General features: G+C 38.7%; 1 protein-coding gene across 30 annotated transcripts in view; it reads right to left on the reverse strand.

Annotated features, from left to right (window-relative positions):
- Nucleotides 1-25,692, reverse strand: part of PLAGL1 (PLAG1 like zinc finger 1) — a 110,527-nt gene that overhangs the window by 66,491 nt on the left and 18,344 nt on the right. For 12 of the 30 annotated variants that reach the window (XM_072826480.1, XM_072826459.1, XM_072826478.1 and 9 more), the window contains exon 1: nucleotides 5,975-6,305. The exons of 5 other annotated variants lie outside the window; for them this stretch is intronic. The gene's annotated coding sequence lies outside the window, so the exon portion shown is untranslated. Of the gene's footprint in view, nucleotides 1-4,782; nucleotides 4,805-5,029; nucleotides 5,186-5,974; nucleotides 6,307-6,612; nucleotides 6,843-12,441; nucleotides 12,544-25,692 lie in introns of those variants that run through there. 13 more of the 30 variants (XM_072826406.1, XM_072826323.1, XM_072826351.1 and 10 more) reach the window with 7 other exon arrangements.

The following is a 25,692-nucleotide window of genomic DNA, read 5'->3' on the forward strand; positions in this document are numbered from 1 at the left end:
ATAAAGAGCAGATCAAAGTCCATATGGAAAATCTTGACACCCCTCATCTTAAACCACACACAAAAATCAATTAGAAATAAATCAAAGACCCAACTGTGAGAACTAAACTGTAGTTTCTGGAGGAAATCATAGACAAATGTATTTAGGACCTTCAGGGTAGGCAAAAATGAGGGTGGGGAAAAAAAAATCTGTGGGCAGAGTGCAAAAAAACACTAGTTCTCCACCCCCACCCCATAACACTGATATATTAGACTTCATAAGAGTAAGTTTGCTCATCCCAAGGTAACATTAAGAGAATAAATATTCAAACTTTAGGCAGGTAGAAAATATCTCCAAACACATACCAGATAAAGATTTCCTATCCAGAATATATAAGGAACTAAAATCATTGACAAAAGATAACTTGCTAAAAAAAAGTAGTCAAAAGATTTGAACAGTACTTCACAAAGGGAATCTGAATGGCCAATAAAGATATACAAAGATGTTCAACATTATTAATATTCACAGGAATGCAATCAACTTACCCTAAGACCATCAATTTAGCTCCTTGGTAAATATCCATAAAATATGAGTATATGTTTGCCAATGTCAATTTCAAGAACATTTGCAGAAACTGTATTTATAATGACCCCAAACAGCAAACTCCTCAAATGGTCATCAACAAGAGAAAGGATAAATGAATTGTGGTCCACCCACATAATGCAATACTATAGAAGAAGGTCACCAAACTTTTTCTTTGGCCCTCTGAAGGGCCAAATAGTAAACAGTTTAGGCTTTATAGGTTATACAGTCTCTGTTTTAACTATTCAACCCTGATGAATAGACATGTTCATATCCAATAAAATTTTATATACCAAAATATCTTGTGGGCTAACACTGGCCCACAGGTCATAGTTTGCCACCCCTTGTTAGAAATCAAACAACAAAAAACTACTTAAGACATGCAACCTGATCTCAAAAATATCCTGTGAACAAAAGACAAACGCACATGCACACATGCACGCACACACACACACAAACACCATAGGATTCCATTTATATGAATGAAGTTCAAGAACATGTGAAAATAATTCATAGTGATAGAAGTCAGGACAGTAGTTTACTTGGGGAGAGGAGTGGTTACACTGAGTAGAAGAGACAGAAGGGAATTGTTGAAGGGATAAAATGTATTCTATCTTTATCTAGGTGGTGATCACACAAGCACACACAAATGTAAATTTCATTAAGCTGTATGCTTTATTTTTGTGCCTTTATTATACATAAACTATAGCTCATTTTGGAGAAAACAAAACTGGACAAAAATCAGAATACAGATCTGAAGAAATTCTATAGAATTCAACATGAACAAAAAATATATAAAAGCTAGATTAAAAGAAATGGGGAGACTGAGCAGTAAGTCTAACATAAGTCTAATCAGAGTTTTGAGAAAAGAATAGGAAAAAAATGGAGGGAAAGCTACATAGAAAGAAAAAAGATGAAACTTTTGAGAATTGGTGAAACACAAACCTTAGAGACAGGGAACAATAAAACCAGGATAAATGAAACATCCACACCTGACACACTGTCATTAAACAGTAAAACAGAAGAGAAAAGATCTTAAAAGCAGGGAAAAAAAAAAAAAAAAAGATTAACAACAAATAAGTTATTTGAGATAACTGTAACATGGAAAGCAGAAGTCAATGCAAAGAGACCTCCAAAGAACAGAGAAAGAAACTGCCAGCCTGGAATTGTATGGCAAACAAATACCATCATTCAAATGAGTAAAAGACATTTCCAGATAAAGTTTGCCATCAACATTCCTTTAATAAACAAGCTTCTAAAATATACTTGACAAAGGAAAAGGATCTGAGATCAAGAAGAAATGACAAAGGATCCACACACACACACACACACACACACACACACACACACACACAAAAGATGTTGAATTTACAGGAGAAAAAAAAATCAAGGTGTAATTAAAACTCTAGATGACCAAAACATGTAATTAACTGATGTCAAAGCAACCTAGGTTTCTTGAATTATTTTCAAGTAGAATTAATAAACTTTAGATGAAGTTTACATTAAAATTTTAAAGAAAATTCCTAAAAGAAATAAAAAACAATTTTCATACTAGTTACAAGGAAAACAGAGTAAGAAAAAATCCGAAGGATAGCAAAGAGAACACACACATACACACACAGAAAATAGAAAACAGCCATAAGACAGAATGTTAACTTTAATCTTAAATATATCATTAATTATATTTTACCTAATTGGACTGAGAGCTCCATTAAAAGACAAAGACTATCAGAAAAGAACAGAAATAACAATCAGGTTTCATCTGTGCGAAGGACACATTCTAAACAAATGCTAAAAGGTGTGACTAGAGTATTCTAAAACAAAATTGATTTTAAGGTAATAGGTGTTGGGTGGTGAGGCAGAAAACATTGCTGTAGAATGACAAAAAGTTCATTTTATGGAGAAAATAGAGCAATTCCACACTTGCTTTATAAAAGCTGAAAGTACAGTATATACAAAGTGACAGAATTACAAGAAATGAGAAAATTCATTATTTTATTGTGATCTTTTTTGTTACACTTCTCAGTAATTGATAACGCAAACAAACCAAAAAATTAGTAAGGCTAAAAAGATTTGAGCAGCACAAGTCTTATGCTTGATCCAAGCTGTGTGTGCCCGTGTATATTTTTTTATACCTACCTTGCCCCAAAAGTCTGTGAGTACATATTCTTCTCAATCATTCAAGGCGCAGTTGAAAAACTAACCATGAGGCCACAAAGCAATTCTCAAATTTCAAAGAATCGGTAGCATAGAGCCCTCATTTGCTGACTACAGTGTAAGTTAGAAATCAATAACAAAAGGATAACTCACAAAACCTTCCACATTTGGAACTAGAAAATGCTTCTAAAATCTTGTGGGGAAAGAAAAAAATTATAATGAAAAACTTTTTAATTCTTAGGACTGAAAAAATATATAGAAATAGCAACACTAAATAAAAATGTGTAGTATTTGTGGAGGCCAAGCTATGACCAGAGTAAAGAACCCAGAAATGAGCCCAAGCATATCTAGGAATATGTATAGGACGGAGATGGCACTGCAACCACTCGTACGGGGATAAATGCCACTCCACATGGGAAAAAGAAAACAAATTCTTCTTGATCTCACAACATAAATTTAAAAAATAGGTACCTATACATATACAAGTCAGGTAAATTAAAGAACTACATGTATAAAAAAATGGAAACTTTAAAACTTAAAAAAATTTCAAAACACATTTCCCTAATAATAGAGAAGAATATCTTAAGATACAAAAGCACAAAGAAAAGATTGTCTGCAGTTTATATAACCAACAAAGGATTTGTACCTTGAACAATGTTTTCCAACAGAAATTGCTGCAATGATGCAAGTGTTTTGTTATATAATATAGTACAGTGTAATATAAAATAATACAGTAAAATATAATAGCCACTAGTCATGTGTGGCTACTGAGCACTTGGAATGTGGCCTAGAGTGACCGAGGAATTGAAACTGTTGAAGTCAATATGACAGCATGTTAACATTTAAAAATCCTTTGTGAAGGTCCATGAAGGTCCACCAGGTCCTTATACGCTTTTTAGTATTTACATTTTTCATTAAAAGCACTTTATTCCAGCTTATATTACTACAGAAAATATAATTTCAATTCTGTAAAAAATACGTTAACAGTCGCTTTTCAGAAAGCAAACATACCAAAAGTTCACCATATTGTCTGTGATTGATTTTATTTTTCTTCTATTTAAAAAAAATTAAGATATAAAAACCCATAAAGGATTTAATGAACACAAGTGCATCCACTCCGGAGTTTATGAAATAAAACATTACGGCTCCTGTGTAAATTCCCTAGGTACCTTTCCTGATCACAACTTTTCTCTTTTTAAAGAAAAGCTAGCAAATATGAGTAATAGACTATAGAGTCCTGTCTTCAGACTTCTTCATTTCACAACACCCACATTTTAACAGGTTTTGGAGAAAACTTAATATACAGACATTACATGTATCACTTAACAAAGAGTTATAAAGCAAACACTCATGTAACCATTGCCCAGGTCAGGAGATAAAGCATTTCCAGCATCCCAGAAGTCTTCAGTATGTCCCTTCTGAATCGCAACCGCCCTTTCACCCCCTAAGAGATCATCAGCTTGACTTTTAGGGGTATCAATTTATTCACAATTTCTCTTTACCACTTTTAATGCCTATATACGCATCTCTAAAACAACAGCTTTATTTTACCATGTTCTGAATTTCTCATAGAATACTGAATGATATCATCTTCAACAACTTGTTTGGTTGGTTGGTTGGTTTTGGGGGTTTGTTTTTTGTTTTTGGCTCCAGATTATTGAGACGCATTTATGTTGAGACACAAAACTACTTCATTCACCACTGTTCTGCATAGTTCCCACCTTATGAATATAATTTACCTTTCTCCTTCAGACAGACATGAAGGTTGCTTCCAGCTTTGAGGTATTACAAGTAACACTACGGTAAACCTTCTTGTACACATCTGATTGTGTATATGTATAAAAATTTATCTAGGGCAGTGGCTTTCAAACTTTTTTGACCATGACTCATACTAAGGAATGACGTTTTACATCATGACACACATCTGTGTGTGTATAAAACCGAGAGGGGGAAAAAAAGAAAAAAATTCATGAAGCAAATACCCAATGACCTGAGACACATTCTGCTATTTTCTATTCTCTGTTATTTCGTGTTTTTACCAATTCTGATCGTTATCCACTTAACTGATTTCACGACTAAGATGGGCTTCTAACTCCGAAAAACATCGCTCCAGAGGATAAATACCTAGGGGTGGAACTGCCAGAGCGTGGAAGGAACACGAACATCGGACGTGGTCAACTTTTCTAGATCCTTAAACTTTAAAAAAAAAAAAAAAAATGTGCTTATCTGAGTGCCTACAAATTTACCACTCTGTCATTTTAAAGATGGTTTTATCTTCTCCTTCAGTCATAGAACAGCATTAATCACTTACCATGTGCTATGTATCCACTGGACTCCGCGAGACGGATGGGTTAATACGCAGGGGGGTGGGGAGGACACAAGGGACCCGGACCTCAGCGAGGCCCCAGAAAGCTCACAGGAGGGGCCTCCGATGCTGCCTGGGGAGGGAGGGGTTAGGGAAGGATTCCTGGAAGAAGGAGGACCTAAGCTGAGTGCTTCTATTTTTAATTTTTATTGGTTTCCTAAAACATAAAAGTAACACATTTGTTGGGGGGCGGTGGGAGTCCAAATTACAGCAGTGTATTTATTAAGGAGTAAAAATCCCCCCTCCCTTCCCACCACCGCTGTCCTTAAAGTTTGATGCTTGAGACCAAACAACCAAAGTTGCATGATCAGTTAGTTATTCTAATCTAGGAAATTGGTGGGGTGGGGGGGGGGGGAAGCCCACATTTTTAAATAGTTTCAAGGGTACCTCTGACAGAGCCCATCATATTAAAGCATAACACGAATCCCATTTCCCATAATGAAGGTAAATGCAAACATTCCGTGTTTAGTCACATTATTACTTTTAAGAGACTTTTTTTTTTTTTTTTTTTTTTTTTTTGGCCTCTTGGCAAGGCGAGAGTGCCAGTCTTCAAAAATCAAGCCTATCTGCCGCACACCAGACATACACGCAGACGCTTCAGAAAGCGGCACGAGAAGCGACCGGCTGAAAGAATGTTTTGTTCGAGTCAAGTTGGCTCGGCCGGTGACACCGCCGGAGTCTCACACTCGGTCCTGAGGCGCCCGGACCCCGTCACGTACGCGGCGCGGCGGCGGCGGCACCGGCACACCCTCCCCGGCGCGGCACGCAGCCCGGGACGGTCCTCGCGCCGCGGCAACGCCGCCGCCCCGCCGCCCCGCCGCCCCGCCGCCCCCAGGCCCGCCGCGGGCCCCGCCGCCCCCACAGCCGGGCCGCGAGCACCCCGCCACCTACCCTGCGGGGTCACGGGCCCCCCGGAACTCAGGCGCGGCAGCTCGGGCGCGCCGCCTCCGCGGCCATGACGGCGACCCGGGGAAGCACCCCGCGCGCCAAGGCCCGCGGTCCGCCGGGCTGGGAGGAGAGCCGCCCCGTCCGTCCGTCCGTCCGCCCGCCAGGAGACTGAGGCCAGAAGACGCCCCAGACGTGTCTAAATCAAGGCTCGGGGCGGTCCCGACGGGCTGAATGACAAATGGCAGATGCCGTGGGCTTTGCCGCCCTCGGCAGCCGCGAGGATGGCTGCGCCGAGGAGGCCGCGCACAGGCGGAGCCCGGGAGCCGGAACGGCGCGTCCGCGAGGAGGGCGCTGGGGCCCCTGGCGGGGGCGTCACGTGGCAGGAGGAGGCCCCGCTGGGGAGCCGGGGGGTCGGCGGCCTGGGCGGAGGAAGAGGACCGGCGCCCGGACGCCCGGCCCATGGCGTCGTCCGTGTGGGCTCCGCCGGGGTCGCCCAGGTGCGGGGCTGGCGCAGGTAGACCCGCGCGGCCCCGAAGGCTGCCCGCCCGGGGCCCCGCCGGGATGAGCCGCCCCGAGCCAGCCCGTAGAGGAGAAACACGACAGATGCTAGGAGCACGCTGCCATGAGCCAGACTCGCTCACCTCCTCCTCCCCGGGCAGCGCTGGAGCCATGGCAGCCTCGCCGTGGCCACTGAGAGGGAGCCGGGCACCGTGGGGAGCCCTCCGCAGGTGAAGAAGCGTGGTCCTCGGCACGAGCCCGGCAGGAGTGCCTAAGCCCCGTCTTTCAGAGCGAGACGCGGAGGCACACAGACATCGGACGGGAATCCTTTTGCAGTTAGGGAGTCAGACCCTACGTACGCGTTAAGCAATTTGCGATTTTTCATGTTACTTGAATTTAAGGAAAAGAAACTGACGCAGATCTCCAGCGGTCGCTTCCTTCCCTACAAGATACACGTTCCTAAAAAAGACCTATGAAAACGTTAAGTGAAAGGCAACAAGAACTCGCTACATATTTCAGGGAGTCCCAGAGCTCCGAAATAATACAAGGTTAATAGCATCCTAACAATTCCACCCGCCTTCACTGCGATCTTCCAACTTCCACTGCTTATAGGACTCTGGCTGACTCGCCCTCAGAACGTTTACAAGTGTTCTCCCACCTTATTCTCCCAGATGTTCAGTCTTGATTCTGTATCTAAATGCATTCAGTAGTCATCAGAACTTACGCATTCCTAAATTCTTGATTTTTATTTAATGGCCTGCTCTTTTTCAAAGTAGTTCTTCTTAAGGAGAGGTCAGAGAGCACCCTAATGTTTTATCTGGGTTTTTTTTTTTTTGTTTTTTTTTTTTTTTTTTTTAAGCTCTACACATAAACTGAGAAGGGTAAATATTTTGGATTCGCACCTTTCTTTAATACCTAAAAGGACAAAGAGGCAATTGCTTCATTGATTTTTGAGAATCAGATTTTGTGGAGAGATCTGAATCCTATGCAATACTTCTCTGGGACGTGATTTGATTTTTCTACTTGGATGCCTAAGAATTTTTTTTTTTTTTATCATTAAAACTCTTTACAGCCTTATCCGCGCTATGTCTCTGTCAATTATTCAATATCAGTCCCCCCTCCCCCCCCCCCGTATATAGTATGATCTTCCAGTTTATGGAATCCATTCTCCTTTTCTTGATATACTGTCCCATCCCTATCATACATCTTAGTTTATCTTTCATCAATTGGGTTTTTTTTTTTTTTTACTTCAGTCACTAGTTATACTTGATTTTTTATCCTTCCGCATTCATTTTCTTGTGATTTGCACTCACTCTGATTCTCTCAAAAATATTCTGTTCATTTTTTCTAGTTTACTTCATTTTAAAATCATGTTGTTTTGATCCTCAATTTTCTTAGCCATGCAATTTCCTTTTCATCACATTCTCATCTTTTATTGTCCTTGAGCTGTTGTAAGTAATCTGTATCTTTTTTTTTTTTTTTTTCTGTAATGTGAAACACAAATAAGGAATACAAATTTCTGCTCATTGGTTGTTTTCTTCCAGCCTTGGTTTTTGGTCTGTCTTCTATATGCTGTTTTCCTTGCTTCCCACTCCCATGTTATATAGCATATTTGCATAACAGCTATGTCATATCTTTTATCTTGTTTATCCTTACAAGTTAATATCAGACCTTGTATTTGCACTAATATGCTAGGAGTGAATTCCTGGTACACTTTCCTCTTCACTTGAGATGTGTCCGTCTTCTCTATCCTGAGCTTCAGTTTTAGGGCTGAGTGTTGGTGCTATCTACTTTTCTGTGACCTGTTTTAGGATGAGGGGAGGGATGATGGAAGGTTGTAGAACTCAGCCTGAAACAGAGCATAGACCTTGCTGGGGGAAGCCAGTCATCACTTCTGAAATTTCTTTAAATCTTCAGCAGCCCTCCTTCAAACCAGCCCAGGAGTATCCCCTATCTGTGAACTTTGGTTCATTTGCCCATTTTAACACGGTACCCCAGGAGTTGGCAAACGTTCTTGCTTCTGGCAAAATCCAACAGTGGTACATAAAGATTCCTTGATGTTTTACAAGGATGCCGCTGACTTCTCTCCCAACTGGAGGACATTTGTGAAAATTTGGTCTGATCATCTTTTTCCTCAGTATGTCTTGCATAGGTTATAGTCACAACAAATTAACAGGATCTCTGATATCTTTGCTTTGCCATCCCTTCTCACAGTTTACATTACAAGGTTGTACAGCAGGATACCTGGGTGGCTCAGCTGTTGAGCAACTGCCTTTGGCTCAGGTCGTGAGTCCTAGGATCGAGTCCACATCGGGCTCCCGTCAGAGATCCTGCTTCTCCCTCTGCCTAGGTCTCTGTCTCTGTGTCTTTCATGAATAAATAAAATCATAAAAATATAAATAAATCATATGTCATATATATGGCTGTACAGTACTTCCTTCTTTGGTTGCAGCAGATGAGTTTACTTTCTCATCTCATGGTTTAGAATTTTAATTTTGATTTAAGTGTTTGTGCCATATTTATCCATAAGTCAGTTGATCAGAGTGTCTGTCTCGGTAATGAATTATATGAAAATCTTTTTTTATCTTCAAGTCATTCCCACAAAGTTCTTTAAAGATCTGTATGTTTACTTGGTAACTGTAATACCATCTTCTTCTTCCCCAAGCCTTCCTTCAATGACACATGCCTCTGTATTACGTATGATGTGCCCCAAAAAAGGTTCTGGGGAGTGATTGCAAACTCAAATCTCTATGAAGTTTAAAACAATGAAGAATGGGATTATAGTAAAGTGAGAAGAACATTTTTTGTGTAAGGGGCAGATGCTATATAGCTCAGGCAAATCACTGCCATGTTGGAATTCAGGGCACTGTTGCCAAATCTGTATAATTCAGACAAGCACGATATCTAGTGTTTTAATATAAAATTTCCTAATTTTGAAAACAGTACAAAGGCCAAATGAACTCTCTCTCACGGCCAAACTGGACTCAAGGGTTACGAGTGTGGTCCCAGTTACAGTAAACCACTCAGCATAAATTCCATGATCTCTGTTGTATTCTTCTAAGCATTTTGAGATAGAGGCTTGAATAAGATTCTTGAAAGCAGACTCTTCAATGACTTAAAATGTCTTTAGAATATATAAAGCAAGAAGATTCATGCTGACATATTTACAGTTTGATATAACATGTCAGACTCCAGTACTTTTAGGAACAGATGTTACTAGGGGTAACAGTTATGATTGGGCTAAAATCAATACCATATGAGCAGAGTATATAGATTATGACAACGTTAAAAAATTGTAAGAAAAAATAATATTTTCAATTGATGCAGAAATGGCATTTGACAAAATCCAACACCCATTCTTGGGGGGGGGGGGAATAAACCAGGAGAGAAAAGAAACTTCCTCAGCCCGATAATGGACATCTTTGTTTCCTAGAGCTGCTGCAATAGATTACCACAAGTTTGTGGCTAAAACAAGAAATTTATTCTCACGGTCCTGGAGGCCAGAAGTCCAAAATCAAGGTGTCAGCGGGGCTTCACTCCCCCTAGTGGCTATAGAGGAGAATCCTTCCTTGCCTCTTCCAGCTTTTGGAGACCCTTGGCATTCTCTGGTTTCCTTGGCTTCCTTGGCTTCTGGCCACATCACTCCAACTTCCGCCACTGTTGTCACATTGCCCACTCCTCTGTGTGTGATGTGTTTTCTCTTCTGTGTGTCTGTCTTAGCAGATACTTGCCATTGGATTTAGGATGCACCTGAATTACTTGGAATGATCTTATCTCAAGATCTTTAATTTAATTACATCTACAAAAAAACGTTTCTTTCCAAATGAAATAACATTCTCAGTTTGGGGGATTAGGACATGGGCATATCTTGGGGGGGGGGCATCTCTCAACCTTCTATAATGGACAAATCCCAGTCAGTTTTGCTGTAGAAATTGACAAGCTGATTCTAAACTTCATATAGAAATGAAAAGAACCTAGAGTAGCAAAAAGGGAAAATAGGAACAAATTTGGAAGAATTACACTACCTAATTTTAAGACCTATAGAGCCATAATAATGAAATCAGAATGGTACTGGTGTATGGATAAATGGAACAGTATATGAGGTCCAGAAATGGTCCCACACATGTGATCTATCGATCTTGGACAAAGGTACAACATAATTTCGGTGGAAAAGATAACTGATGTGAGAACTGGTTATCTGTATGGAGAAAAAAAGACCTTAAACTTATACTTCACATCATACACAAAAATCAAATCAAATTAGAGCACAGACCTAAATAAAAAATAAGAAAAAAACTTTTAGAACTGCCCTGTCCAATAAAGTAGTTAGTAGCTATGCTATTGAACACTTAAAATGTGACTAGTCCAAACTGAAATGTGCTATAAGGATAAACTATAGTCTAGCTTTTGAAGACTTAGGATAAAAGGAGAATGAAAATATCTCAGTGGTTTTATATTGATTACTTGTTGAAATAATATTTTGGATATACTGGTTTAAATAGAATATGTGATCAAAATTAACTTGAACTGTTTTCTTTTTTACTTTTTTAATGTGGCTACTTAAAACTTAAAGTTATATATGTGGCTCACATAATAGTTTCATTTGATGGCACTCTTCTAGAAGAAAACCTAGGAATAGCAAAGACTGCTTGGGTAAGGACACAAAAAGCAACAATCATGGAAGAATAAATTAGTAACTGGATTTTACCAAAAATAAGATCTTCGTGGGATCTTCAAAAGAAACTATGAAGAAATTGAAAAGCCAAGTCACATACTGGGAGAAAACTATTTGTAATACATATATCTGACAAAGGACTTGTATCAGAATATTTAAAAAAGGCATACAACTCAATAATACAATAAATAATGCCATAAAAGTGGGCAAAGACTTGAAAAGATACTTCACCAAAGAAGATATTCGAATGACCAGTAAGTACATGAATGACTCTCTATGTCATTTCACCAATGACTGGTACAAATTAAAATCACAATGAAATACCACTATATACCCACTGAAATGGCTAATATTTAAAAGACTGACAATGTCAAGCATTCTCAAGGATATGAGAAATCTAGAACTCTCATACATTAATGGTGGGAATGTCAAATAGTACAGCCACTCTGAAAAACTGTTTAAAAGTTTCTTACGGGGGCACCTGGGTGGCTCAGTGGTTGAGCATCTGTGTTTGGCTCAGGGCGTGATGCTTGGGTCCTGGGATCGAGTCCCACATTGGGCTCCCCGCAGAGAGTCTGTTTCTCCCTCTGCCTATGTCTCTGCCTCTCTCTCTGTGTCTCTCATGAATAAATAAAATTTTTAAACAAAATATGTTTCTTTTAATGTTTTTTTCTTTTAATGTTAAACATATACTTATTATATGCCCAGCAATCCCTAGGTATTTATCAAAAAGAAATAATAATTTATCTGTACAAAGACTTCTACACAAAGATTCACATTAAGCCCCAGTCTGGAAACAAATAAATTGTTAAAAATGAGCAAACTGATGATTATCTCATAGATGAATCTAAAAAATGTTACACTGAGTTTAAAAAGCATACATAAAATGCTATATGATTCCATTGATAGGAAACTTTAGGGGGACAAAAACTAATCTATAGTAATAAAAAACAGATCAGTAGTTTCCTAGAACGTATGGAGATGGGGCATGAGAGAATGCTGTAAGGTAATAGAAATGTTCCATATCTTGATCAGGGAGATGATTACATGGATCCAAATATTTGTCATACTTCACCAAATACTAACACTTCTAATACGTACATTTTGTTATATGTAAAGTAAACCTCAATGAAGTTGGTTAAAATTTTTCTATTCTTACTCGCATGGAATGAGGAGAAAGAAATCATGAGAATGTTTTTATCTTTATCACCATAGTTTGTCTTAGTATTTACCTTCTGCTTTTTTGTTAACTCTTTTTGTCACTTCTCCCTTATACATTATCAGTTCATTTTCTCACCTGTGAAGGTTGAAGTGGTAGAGACAAAACTCCAACCCAGGGCAGCCCAGGTGGCTCAGCGGTTTAGCACTGCCTTCAGCCCTGGCCCTGATCCTGGAGACCCGGGATCGAGTTCCACGTCAGGCTCCCTGCATGGAGCCTGCTTCTCCCTCTGTCTGTCTGTTTTTCTCTCTCTCCTCTCTGTGTCTGTCATGAATAAATAAATAAAATCTTTAAAAAAACAAAAACAAAAACAAAAAAAACTCCAACCCACATCTTCCCTCAGACTCCTAAGCCAGTGTTCTTTCATGATGCAAGCAGCCAAAAGAAGCAATCACATTATACAGTTTACATTCTGCTTAACAGACTTAAACCATACAATTTGAAAAAATATTCTAGTGAATTCAACTCAGCAAATATTCAATAAGTGTTTAGATTTCATTTTCTCTAACCAAAATATAAGTAACACCTTAAAACATAAATAAACCTTTGATTCTTTCGAGGTCCGTGGCTTCTGGCCAAACCTCTCTCTCACTGGCCTTATGCTGGCCTTCCCTCAATCTCCAAGTCCCTTCTCTCTCTCTCGAGAGAGAGAGAGAGAGAGAGAGAGAGAGAGAGAGTGTGGGTGTGTGCATGTGTGCACAGGTGGAGGAGGGGCAGAAGGTGAGAGAGAGAGAGAGAGAGAGAGAGAGAGAATCCTTAAGCAGGCTCTACGCCCAGAGCGGAGCCCCATGCAGGGGTTCAATCCCACAACCCTGAGATCATGACCTGAGCGGAAATCAAGAGTCAGATGCTCAACCAACCAAGCCGCACAGGCACCCCCAGAGTCCCTTCATTTTTAGAGGCTGTAATCTTTGGTTCACAGGGCTCTCCCCCCTCCCCTACACTTGTCACCATTTGCAATGACTTCTCTATCCAGGTATCACTTCCTCAAACAGGACTTCCATGAGAAAATTATTTCTCCCAAAGCAAAACTGTCCACTTCTATCTTCAACTGACTGACATTTGGTGAACATAGTAAGCTCACAAGGCAATGTTTGGTATATGTAGTTCCTCTACTGACATATTTTACATTATGTGGTAAAGTTTTCCTGTTACACGCATTTTAGAAAGTGCAACAAAATAATCATGTTGCTTCACCGTATATCAAGGATCAAGAGAACAAAAGACAGGAGAACATGGCTGCTTCTGGCTTCCAAAGAAGTAAGCGAGGATGGTCCTTTCATTTAAGCAGCTATGTGTTTCCTATTTTTATAATAAAATGTATGGATATAATTCAAACTATATGAAGTGTAAAGAAGAATTTCTAATTTTTAAGTAGGAAAATTCAGTGTCTAGTGCCTAACTGAAATGAAAATAGCACAATTAAAGATCGGGAGGGAAAAACCCATTCACCTTTTATTAGTAAGCAACCAGAATCATTCAGAAGTGATTTAAAATATAATCAATGGCATAGATTTTCATTCCTGTTTCATGTGGCATGAAAAAAAACCAAGTTGGCAATGACCAAATGCTGACCTTTGGAGTGAAAAAATAATGTAGTATACAAATGCCAGATACTGGTATCTATTTTTTCCTACTATGATCAAAATTTTAATCACAAAATTTGACAGCAATAGGCAAGAAATTACAAGAAAAAGAGAAAGTGGTAGAGGCTTTTTTTCATAATTTAGGAATACCAGCCACTCATTTAAAGTAAAAGGATACGTCAGGCTGACTATACTCATTTATTTTCTCCCTCCCAGAGCTCTGCCAAAACAAGGGCATCAGAGAGAGACAGGAGTCACAGTTGAAAGAGGTCAATAGATTTTCAAAGACAAAAAGCAAATGCAGGAGTGGTAACTGACTTAAGAGTAGAGAAATATGTCTTGAGAGTCTGGACACTCGGTGGTACCAGAGAGCGAGAAGTGGAATGTGGGGATGTCCAGAAAGCACTGGTTGAAAGCCTTCATTTTGCATACAGGGCAATTAGGTGACCAGGTCCCTTCTTGAACCCCCGGGGTAGTTTGGCAACCCTACTTCCCTGACCCCAGAGGAAACCAGAGTGATTATCTGGATAAACTGAACTGAGGAAGATGTAGAGATCCATAAGGTAAGAGGATTAAAACAGAAGAAATACTGATTATCTGAAAACTGAACTAGGGCACCATATATTATTTGGCTTTCAATCCTTCATCTGCTTTTTATTCAGATTTTTAAAAAGCATTTAAAGAATTAAAACAATGAACTCTGTACTAATTGCATAACTGCATCATCATATTGTTTATTGTTCATCTTACATTTTCCCTTTCCTTTTGGGAGTTAGCAGCGTGATAGCCTAAACTCTTGGTCCATGGACTTTACCAACTATTACTCGTGATTATCAGAAGATATATTTTACTTCCCCTCCCAAAATGTCCCTAGTGACTCCTAAGTCTCTGCTTTAACATAAATTCCTATACCTTTACCCTACAAAAGGGGTTAGCCAACTACAGCCTACCGGCCAAATGAGTCTTTATGTCTCCTTTTGTACAGCCTGTGGGCAAAAGGTTTTACATTTTTTAGATGTTTGGGAGAAATAAAACAAGAATATTTGGTGGCATGTGAATATTATGCGAAATTAAATTTCAGTGGCCATAAAGTTTTATTGGAAACTAGTCACTGTCATTCATTTACATATTGCCAATGGCTGCTTTCATGCTACAACAGCAGCAATCTGTTTGGCCCACAAAGCTGAAAATATTTGCTTGCCAGTCCTTTACAGAAAAAGGGCTCACAGATGCCCTAAAGGTCTAGGAACAATCCTGACTTAAACTCAAACCCCCCTGTATCTTGTTTTCATCTTTTGCCCTCCAATCCTTAATTATCCTGAAAAGTAATCTCCTCTCAGATTACCCTGAGCTTCCCCATCTCGTCTTAGTCTCTATTCCTATGGCTATCTATCCTATTGCCCTTTCCCCTGTGCACTCTGATCTTCTCCACTGTAGCAAGGTCCTGCCTGCTTCTCTCTCCTCCTCTACAAAGCTCTCTCCAGCTCTCCACCTTTACTCAAAGGCCTTGCTCTCCTCAAAGATACCCCACACCAAGGGCCTCTTGGTTGGAGGAGGTATACTTGCCAATGGCTATGCCACACTGAAAAAGGTTAAAAAGACAGCATGATACTTAACCCTATCCCCACTGCTACATCATTGCTCTTTTACTCACATATTAAAACATCTCCTTTGGGACCCAGGACATCTGGCTCCTCTACTCTCTTCCCACCCCCAACACCATCATCCATAGACTGATTCACTATAGATTTTGAACAATGAAGGGCTTTGGCACTCGGCTCATATAATTTTCCCTCTAGTTGCCCCATCTTCTTGGGCCAATTCAACATCTATGTGGGTGATTTATGCAATACTTTGTTCTTAGAATTATTTTGCTTACTCCTAATGAAAAAAATCTCTCCACTCAAGCTATCTTCTGAATCCATGGCAACCTCCTAGACCTTCAACAGCTTGGAACAGCTCCACCCTAAGAAACTTTAAACTCCAGCATCCCCATTTCTGATCACAATTTCTGATGCTTTCAGCTTTCTCTGTTCTCCCAGCATATTTACTCTGCAGCAACACACATACACTGATACATATGTGTGTGCTTCGCTGGTTTTAGTTTCTTCATTAGCCAGCCCAGACTGTACAACTATTTTCTCTCCATGGTCTTCTTCATCTTGACACCCTGCCTTTGCATTAAATCAAACTCCAAAGTTACAGCCTAATCAGCTAATAAGCATAGAAGGAGTAATTTAGAAAAGTAATATTTATAACTATCATAAAAATTGATACATGCAAGAATCTTAATGAATGCTAAAACTACTGGGTGAAAATTGGAGAGGAATAGGATATTTCCAGTCCATGTAGTCCCAAGCATTTATCTCCCCACACATTTCTTATTAATTAAAAAGGGGGGAAGCCATAAGTTGACAGCAGAGAAACCTAGCAAATACCACCTTAACCAAGTGATGATAGTTCATATCACCAGTAATAGGGTAGATTGGCATATGCTTCTTGATACAAGGCATAAATAAGGACACAACATCACACATATAGTATTCCTGCTGGAAACACAGAACCCAAGTTTATAATAAGGAAACAAACCAAAAGTTGAGGGTTATTCAAAAAACAGCTAGACTATAGGTTTCAAAAACATCAATGTTACAAAAGACAGTGCTAACAAATTCTTCCAAATTAAGGGAGATTAAAAATCCCACTGAATGCAATGTCTAATGAATCCTGGAGAGTTTTGGGGTTTTTTTAAAGCTATAAATAAATATATAGCTATAAAGAGGTACCTGACTATCTCAATCAGTAGAGCATGTGATTCTTGATCTCGGGATTTTTGAGTTCAAGCCCCACGCTGGGTATAGAGATTACTTAAAAATCTTTTTTAAAAATATTGAGACAATTGGAAAAACCTGAATATGGACTATACATTCAATAGTATTGTTCTGATGTTAAATTTCTTGAGTAATAATTGTACTGTTATGTAGAAGAACATCATGGTTTCCAGGAGATAAATCCTAGAATGTTTAACAATCAAAGTCTAACTTACTTTCCAATGGTTCAACAACATACATATTACATGCATAAAAATGATAAAGCAAATGTGTAAATATTAATAATTGGTGAATTTACACTAAGGGTATAGGGGAGTTTATTCTTTCAACTTTGTATTTTGAAAAGCTTCAGAACCACAACAAATTTTCATAATCTCCAGCTCATGTCCAACCATCTATGGATGCTCTCACAGTCAAGTTGTTGAGAACTGCTGGAAAAATCCCCATGAATGAATATATGTTTGAAGACTGAGCTATGCCCAATATTGCTTATTCAGCTTGCCACCTATTTGCTGGATAGCTTTTTGAAATCTTTCTCCTCTCCTCAAAACATTTCAAACGCCCTCACCATCTTCCTACTTCCTGGAAAGCTGTGATTATCAAGAACAAACCCCTAACTTCCTCTTTCTCACAGCACCTATGAGCTTGTCTTTATCAACCATCCCACCCTTTGTTTTGTTCAGAGCTAATTCCCCCATGTGAATTCTTGTGTCCTCCAAATACTTCCAAAAACAAACAAAAACAAAAACAAAACTCATGCTGTCATTCAACATCCAATGCCCATCTTTAATTCTCCATTGGCTCTTTCTCCTCTGTAAACATGTTAAAGTTTCTCCCAACTTGAGAAAAAAATTATACCCAAGCCCCAAATCTCCTCTAGCTATACTTTATGTCCTGGTTCCCCCCTACAAATCTTGAGAGTAAACCTTGCTTGGACTCTTTACTTCTTTAGCATCATTCATGCTTCAGACTTGGGGTCCCCAGTTGTCAGGTCTCCTCTGTCTCCCCCACTACTCTACCAATGCCCTTCTGTAATTGGAAAGCCAATAGAGAGTCCATCATCTGGTATCTCTCTGCAGCATTGGGTGTTACTCCTTCCTGCTTGGAAGGACCCTCTCTCCCAATGTCAATGGCACCTTTCTCTTTAGGCTTCTCTCTTATTACTGTGACCATTCTTCCTAAGCTTCCTGGGAAGGATAGGAGACTCTACCAGAATATTTTGCCAGGGAATTCCAACAACATTCTCTTTCACAGGCTCCTGAAATGTCTTTGGCCCTCTAGTCTTGTTACTTGAAATATTAATACATAAGTGACCTTATCTAAACCACTAGTAGTAGCAGCAACAAATACATGCCAGATACTACATACACTAAGCACCTTTATGTTTCATTAGTTTCTTTGACATAGTAATCCAAGCAGGTACTATTATCACCTACATAGTACACACAAGTTAAAAAATTTAGGGAGGGTAAAGAATTTGCCAAAAAATTTCTCGGCTAATATGTAAAAAGGTTTAAAACTCTGATTCCAGAGCCTGTACTGGTAACTCTCACAAAACCATTTAGATAAGACAGCATGGGCATAATAGCACATGACCAAAATAGAAACTAAACAGATAATAGGGCATTCTATAGGATCTGAATTAGTCCATATGCAGGATACTAAAATAAAAGGAAAAAGGATTTTACATTCTGTATTTAATAATACCATGGGATGGGGTTAAGAGGCCCTACAAGTTCTATTTTGTTAGGAAATTTTAGCAATTACTGTACTTTTGTGTCACTAAAGTTTATTAATATCTTTTCTAAGATTATTTCATCTGTTGATAATCTTGAAGATACTGTACCCCTACTTTTTGTGAGTCTTTTCTTATAGTTGCTTTCTTATTCTGTCCTTCAGGGGACATTTTTGCAGGAAAAATAAACTTTCATAGAAAAAGAGGCTTGTGGGCACCCTGGGTAGCTCAGTAGTTTAGCGCCGACTTCAGCCTGGGGCGTGATCCTGAAGACCTGGGATCGAGTCCCACGTTGGGCTCCCTGCATGGAGCCAGCTTTTCCCTTTGCCTATGTCTCTGCCTCTCTTTTTCTCTGTGTCTCTCATGAATAAATAAATAAAATATTTTTAAAAAAGAAAAAAGAGGTTTGTTCTTTCATAATCGAATAATTACATAGAGAAAGGATATAGAGAAATTCTAAACTGCCATTGTTTCCCCACCTGCCTACAAACATACAAAATTTGTAATACATGGTAAACATGGAGGTCATTTTTGTGAGCAGTGCCTCTGAGACATGATCCAGTAGATTTTTGTCCTATTGTCATTTTAAAGTCACTGACAGATTTATTTCACTCTGGCATGCCATCAGTTGAGCTTTTAGGCAGTGGGAGTAATAAAATTCCACAAAGAAATTAAAGACTCTCAATGTCTGGATCATGCAGTTCTTTTCCTTTGTGAAAGCAATTAGAAAGGAAAGGAGATCTAACTGTATATTGGTAGCATTCCAGGAGGGTATCAAAAGGTCAGGTAGTCATGGAATCATAGAACCGAAAATTGAAAGATACCTGCTCTCTGGACGATAACTTAATATTCCTCATTTTACAGATGAGGCTTGGATCGAGACCCAGAGAGGCTTACCGGTAAGAAATGGAAAGAGAGAGAAGGTAGCTGCAGAAGAGATGATCTAGTGCTCTTGTCTCAATCAGATCTGGGTCTTTGAGCTAGAGGTTCAGAATCACCCAAAGAACTTTCAAAACCCATATGCTAAGGACAAGCCACAGACTGGGAGAAAATATTTGCAAACCACAAATCTAATATTTATATTTGGATATACAAAGAGTGTTTAAAACGTCAACAACAAAACCAATTTAAAAATGGGCAAAAGACTCAAACAGACCATTTACCAGAGGAAATATACAGATGGCATATATGCATATGAAAAGATACTCAACATCGTTAGTCATTAGGGAAATGCAAATTAAGACAAGATACCACTACACATTTATAAGAATGGCTAAAATCCAAAAATCTGACAATACCAAATGCTAGCAAGCATGCAGGGCAATAATCCATCATTGTTTGTGGGGATACAAAATAGCATAGCTACTTTGGAAGACAGATTGGCAGTTTATTACAAAGCTAAACATAAACAACCCATACCATCCAGCCATTGCTCTCCTTGGTATTTACTCAACTGATTGAAAAACGTATGTCTACACAAAAATCTGCACATAATGTTTATAGCAGCTTTATTCATAATTGCCAAAAACTGGGAGCAACTAAGATGTCCTTCATATGAATGGATAAACAAACTATGATACAACCATATTATAAAATAGTCTTCCACAGTCAAAAGGAATGAGCTATTAATTCATGCAACATAGAAGAATCTTAAATGCATATTGCTAAAGAAAAGGATCTAGTTTCAAAAGACTACATACCATATGCTTCCATTCCCCTAATTTTTGGAAAAGGGGATGCTGAAGAGATGAAAAGCAGATTAAACTCACCAGAAATTTTGGGAGGGAAGAATACCAACTACTCTTGGTGAAGCACAGGAGTTGTTGTTTAAGGATGGTGAAGCAATTCTGGATGGTGACACAGTAGTGAATACAGAACACTATGCATTTAACAAAGTCCATAGAATTATACAGCATGAAAAGTAAACCTTATTGTATGCATAAATACTTTTTTAAAAAATCAGCCAGGTACTCATGAATGCAGACTGTGACAAAATAATCTAACTGTATTACTAATGTATAAACTCACTGTAGGGAATTGGAGAAAAAAAAAGGTGTTGACCTAAGTAACTTTAGAAATGACTAAAGACAAAAGAAACTGTACATAAGCACTGAACTCCAGTCAGTAAAGTTATTTCCCGTGAGGGTACAAGTTAACAGTTCTGAAACCACTGTACATGCATACTGGGAATGAAAAATTAGTAAACAGATGGTGATAATGGAAGCCAAGATTTTCTCACTGTTGGAGTGGAGAGGTTATAGATAGGAGAGGGGAAGGCTAGAATAAGCCATGTAGTCCTGGATTAGAGTCAGAGATAACATTATGAACTCATGTTTACCGTAATAAAGATATGGACAGATGTAGAAATGGTTACAGGTATTTGTGATACACAGGTTAACATTTCCTACTTCTGCCTATTGAGAAGACCCAGATGCAGTAACACCCAGTAACCATGAGCACACCCAACACTCAAATCTTTGTTTCGAATACAATCCTCCAATAAAAGGAACCAGCTCCCTTGGGAAAAAATCGCTGGTTTTAGGGCTGGAGCAGGAAATAACGCAAGACAAACCTCCAGCATCCTGTATTGCCAGAAAACAACAAAGTGCTCAAAAACAAAATGATAATGGCAGTATGTCGGAGAGACACAGAAGCCAACCTAAAAGAGTTCCCTGTGACCAAAATTGGAATAATTTGAGCAACAAAATAATTCATAGAGTACTGAATTACAACCCAAGGTCCAAAATAAATACTCGTTTATATCAGTACTGACAAATCCCATGTAGAAGAATTCCAAATAATTTATGTAGATATCCTGCCTTCAAGGAAGGGAGCATAATTCCTCCCTCCCTAGGTAGTGGGCTGCACACAGTGATGTTCTTCCAAAGTGTACAGTATGGAAAGGGGGATAAAGGGTAGCACTGGAGCACTGACGGACAGTACCTCAGCCAGGGGATCTAGGTAAACATCGGCTGTGACACATCATACTCATAGCATAGGCCCTATTCCTTTACCTCTATGGTCTTCATCTCCAAAATGCCTGTTAACCAAAAGAAAAACCATCAAACAAACCCAAATTAAGGGACTTTCCACAAAATACCTGAGCAATACTTCTGAAAACTGTCAAGGTCATAAAAAAAAAAAAAAAAAAAAAAAAAGGACAATGAGATACTGTCATTGCCAACAGGTCCCTAAAGAGACATGAGGATTAAATTTAATGTGTTCTCCTGGATGGGATCCTGAAAAAGAAAATCAAGGAAGAGCTAAAAAGCTGAATAAAGTATGGAGTTGCCTTAATAATAATATAATTGTTAGCCCATTCATTATGACAAATATACCACAGAAATGTTAGGATGTTAATAATGGGGGAAACTGGGTGCTGGGTATCTGGGAACTCTCCATTGCCTTTGCAACTTTTTTTGTAAATCTAAAAATACTCTAAAATAATAAATGTATTTAAAAGAAAAAGAAATCTTGGTCTGACAGGAATACTAAGTAATGGATAGCAAATGGACACAACCTACCTCTGAAGAATTTCTCCAATTTACCCCAGCACCTGATTACTTACCCAACTCATTCATTCATATATTCCATACTTATAGAAAGTGGACTGTGTGCCAGGAGCTCTGCAAAGTACTGTGAATCAAAACCTAATAAGCCGCTGTTTTCCAAATAATGAGCCACAAACCATTAGTGTGTCATAGAGCCAATACAGTGTATCACACCTAGCATTTTTTTCCCTAATGAAATGAAAGAATTAAAAAATATGGATGCAGGGGCATCTGGGTGGTATTCAACTCTTTATTTCAGCTTGGGTCATGATCTCAGAGTTGTGAGATCGCATATGATCTAAGAACAGAGCCTGCTTAGGATTCTCTCCCTTCCTCTTCCTCTGCCCCTCACCCCCTCAAAATCAGAATGCAGTTTCCACAAAAATATTTTGCTTTGGTGGAATTATTTTGGGGATGTGTGTGTGTGTGTCCTGGATGATGATGTAAAATGTACTTCTTAACATAGGTTAAAGTCAAAAGAAACTTGAAAGTACACAATAAATTATGTCCCTGGCTGCAAATTGCTTAAATTTAGTAGGAGAAAAGATACAAGTAAATTTTAGAAGATTTTTTTTAACTATAGCATAACAAAATGGTTTTCTATGATTCAGACAAAAAAAAGTACAATGCCAACCAGTCCACACAATCTTAGCCTAAGCAGTAACATTGCATATTTATGGTGATTTACTTATAATTTATCCTATCTGTATGGACAGAATTAGGTCTCCTTCCCAAATTCATATATTGAAGCCTTAACTCCAAATGTAACTGAATTTGGAAATAGAGCCTTTAGGGAGATACTAAGGTTAAATGCGGGCATTAGGGTGGGCTCTTAATCTGATGGTAAGTGGTATCTCTAAAGGATGAGGAGACACTGGAGCTCCCTCTCCATGACCATAGAGAAGAGCAAGTGAGGACGCAGTGAGAAAGTGGCCATCTGTGATCCCTGGGTGGCTCAGTGGTTTAGCGCCTGCTTTTGGCCCAGGGTGTGATCCTGGAGTCCTGGGATTGAGTCCCATGTCGGGCTCTCTTCATGGAGCCTGCTTCTCCCTCTGCCTGTGTCTGCTTCTCTCTCTCTGTATCTCTCGTGAATAAATAAAATCTTAAAAAAAAAAAAAAAAAAAAAAAACTAGGACTAAAGTATTTAAAAAAAAAAAAAAAAGAAAGAAAGAAAAGAAAGAAAGTGGCCATCTACAAGTGCAGAAGAAAGGTCTCACCAGACATTAACACTGATGGCACTTTGATTTTCAACTGCTAGCTTCCTGAACTATGAGAGAATAAATCTCTGTTGTTTAAACCACCTGGTATGTGGTATTTCGTGACAGTAGCCCCAGCAGACTAATACTACTATACCTTCAGAAGGAATTCAAGCAGCCAACTAAGATAGTCACCAAGCTATCAAATTTAAAGACCTGGCACTCAGTTGCTGTGCACATTTTCTTTACAAATTACCTAACAAATTACTGATGGCATTTTTCTATAGAAATGCGTACATCCATGATTTTCCATTAATTCAATTATACATAAGTTTCTGATTTGTTTACTGATTTAATGTTATTTTAAGTTACAATATATACACATTTCTAATCTCTAGGTCACTTCCATAAGCACTCAATGATGCTTAAGATCAATTAGTATTAAAAAAAAAGATCATTTAGTGTTTAATCCTACGATGACCTGTAAATCATCGCAACTACTAGCAAGCAGGTGGAAAATTTTCTATTTAAAGGCAAGAAAAAGTAACTTTTCAATTGAAGATTTCCGGGTTGGACCAATTCACCTTAGGTTTCTCAAATGCAAATTAAGCCTATTAATACAACCTAGCATTGACATTTTGTCTGAAGTATAAAGTGATTAAGAAGTTAAATCTAAGTATTCAGAGTAAAAAGTGAAATTGCAAGTAAGAGCCTTCTTTTTGTTGCTTTCACAATTCCCAGAAAAGAGGCTAAGGAGGAAGAGAAAACAGAACAAAAGAATAGTAGGAAGGGACAGGGGAGAAGGAGCAAATGCGCAGATGAGAGGGTGCATAAAATACTGAAATCTGAGGGAATAAAATGGCAACAGCCAAAATGACAGCACTGATCCTCACTCCCCCTGAGCTCCACCATCCACCAAACCATACTGCAAAGGACCTAGAAAGGTACCAGTACATTCAGATTCTGAGACTGTGCCACAGTGAAAGCGTGTTTAAGTGTTCCTCTTTTGAAATGAGGTTAGATCTTTGAAACAGTCTCTTTACTGGGAAACACTTGGCTCTGTTGGGGAAATCTTAATCATGTCTACTAAACTATCATATTTCCTTTCTAATTATCTCAATTTATCCAATCTTGCTGATACAGGTACAGACCCACATATAATGAGATCCCAAAGAAAGGATTTGGATGTTCTCAATTGCCTTAGAGTATCATTCATTTTCTGGAATAAAACAAGTACCTTATAGAATTTTAAGGAAAAAACAAGGTCAAGGAAATATAAAGAAATCAAAACTCCCCAAATGCATTGAACTGGCCCTTTGGAGTTGCAGTCCTTCTAAGAATTTAACTGAGGGTGCATATAGGTCTTTATCAAGTTTACTTATTACAATTTTATTCTATAACCAAAGCAGAGGTCTTTTGTGCAGTTAATTATTTAACTATATACAGTTACTGTATAAGCCATTAACTTTTGAAGCATCTCTCTTTTGAATACTCTAAAAATAACTTTCTCTTATAAGTGCTCCAGAATATATTAGCATAAAACACATTAGACCTTTTAAGCTATATTCTTAAAAGTCAGATCTCTGGGGGCACCTGGGTAGCTCAGTTCGATTAAGTGTCCAATTCTTGATTTTGGCTCAGGTCATGATCTCAGGGTCGTGAGATGGAGCCCCACATCTGGTTCCTCCCCGCTGCAGGGAGTCTGCTGGAGAGATTCTCTCCCTCTCCCCCTCCACCCCCACTTCTCTCTCAAATAAATTAATTTAAAAAAAAGTTGAATCTCTGTCATCTCCTAATACAAATGTTTATCTTAATTGTGGTGGCAGCTCCAAAGATAAACACATTTATCAAAACTCAAGCTGTATAGTGAGATTGGTTACATTTTATTGTTTGTAAGTTATAAATCAGTAGAGCTAAGAAAAAAAGTCTCTACCAAGGGTTATGAGGACATAGAAACCAAAAAAGGGGGGAAAAAGGCTTAAGTTAAAAAGAAAGCGGGATCCCTGGGTGGCGCAGCGGTTTGGCGCCGGCCTTTGGCCCAGGGCGCAATCCTGGAGACCCGGGATCGAATCCTATGTCGGGCTCCCCGTGCATGGAGCCTGCTTCTCCCTCTGCCTGTGTCTCTGCCTCTCTCTCTCTCTTTCTCACTGCGTGCCTATCATAAATAAAAAAGAAAAGAAAAGAAAAGAAAAAGCCATGCTACTATTAGGAGGAAGAATTTAAGAGAGAAATTTTTTTTAAAAAATCACTATTACGTGCTAATTTTAGGGTTCCATTGTAACTTGAGCTGCACTTTGTCAATGGTGAAATACATAAAAGAGAACATTCCCTAAGATCCTGAAATCTGACAATGGAAGAAAAGAAGAAAATCTGGATAAACTAGCTCTATTCTAGACAAACAACCATGGTTTTCTTTTGCTCCACTTATGGGCT

Source organism: Canis lupus, chromosome 1 (assembly GCF_048164855.1).
Source record: "Canis lupus baileyi chromosome 1, mCanLup2.hap1, whole genome shotgun sequence".
Lineage (NCBI taxonomy): Eukaryota > Metazoa > Chordata > Mammalia > Carnivora > Canidae > Canis > Canis lupus.